Source organism: Plasmopara halstedii (assembly GCF_900000015.1).
Source record: "Plasmopara halstedii genome assembly, contig: Scaffold_2956, whole genome shotgun sequence".
Taxonomy (NCBI): Eukaryota; Oomycota; class Peronosporomycetes; order Peronosporales; family Peronosporaceae; genus Plasmopara; species Plasmopara halstedii.
The window spans coordinates 1140941-1142166 of record NW_020189861.1 but is presented as its reverse complement, the minus strand read 5'-3'; positions in this window follow the sequence as shown (position 1 = coordinate 1142166).

Here is a 1226-nt window from a genome sequence, read left to right as displayed (position 1 = left end):
CACCATCGACGGTGTGGGTACAGCGACGCTGTTTGTCGATCGTGTCTTTCGATAGCATAGTATCCCGGACTCAATTGTCTCTGAGACTCGCGCTTCATTAAAACGTTTTGGTCTACAATCTTCAGGGTGCTGGGCAACTAGAGGACCAACCGCATACCGATGGTCGGTCTGACCGCGTGAACCGCGTCGTTGAAGATGTTCATCGCAGCGTCGGCACTGAGACTCCGACGCGCTAGTCCACCAAATTGCCACTCGTAGAGTTTGCTCTGATTAATGCAGTGCATTCAACTACCGGCTACACGTCGTTTTACGTGAACGGGCTCGATCATCCTCGCGTCCTGCTGACGCCGCCATCTTATGGTTCAGGGCTTGGTATGAGAGGAAGAATAAAACGGCTAGCTGATGGCAGTCCCTCACTGTCCGTAAAAGAAATGAATGAATTTCTGTCTAGCAAATTGATTGTCCTACGACATATGGGCGATGCGATGGCTAAAAGCCAAGACATGCAGAAAGAATATGCAGATGGAAGAAGCAAAGGAATGTGGAAGACTATGAGGTCGGGAACTTTGTTTATACCTTGTTTTATTGTTGCTAAAAACCTTCCAATATTCTCAGTCTCTGCTGTCTTTAAGACAAAGCTTCGTCAACGGTTTATTGGACCTTATAAGGTCGCGGTCAAGCGAGGCCTTGCGTATACGCTGAACCTTCCGAGAAGGATGCGTACCCACCTTGTCATTTCGTGTGGGTTTGCTTAAGCTGTACCAAGATCCGGCGCAAGTGAACGCGGGAGCCCTTGGACGCCGCCACGGCGCTCAAAGGCGCTTGATTACCCAATAGATGAACCAGCAACTGGTCTAACCACGGAGTGGAACAATTTCCGCTTCTAACGGGGCAAGGCGCCCCCCCCGTCGCACGAAGTGACGTCTTCGTCTGCTCGACGACCAGGAGCCACTCCGACAGAGCCCGATAATCCTCAACGTGAGGCAGTCGGTGCACATAGTGCTCCAGGCTCTCAAGGCCTTTCGCACAGCGGTATGCGACCTCGTAAAGATGGCCGGCGGAACGCCGATGACAAGAGACTTTATCCCCCAACGCTCGAAGAGCATCGCGAGTCACCGAACGACGATTGACCAAGTCGTTATCACCCGCTGCCGGCTCTTCTCAATGAGAATGGCGGCTTCCACAACCACGTGGAACGCTTTGTGGGTCGACGTCGTTACCAGGGT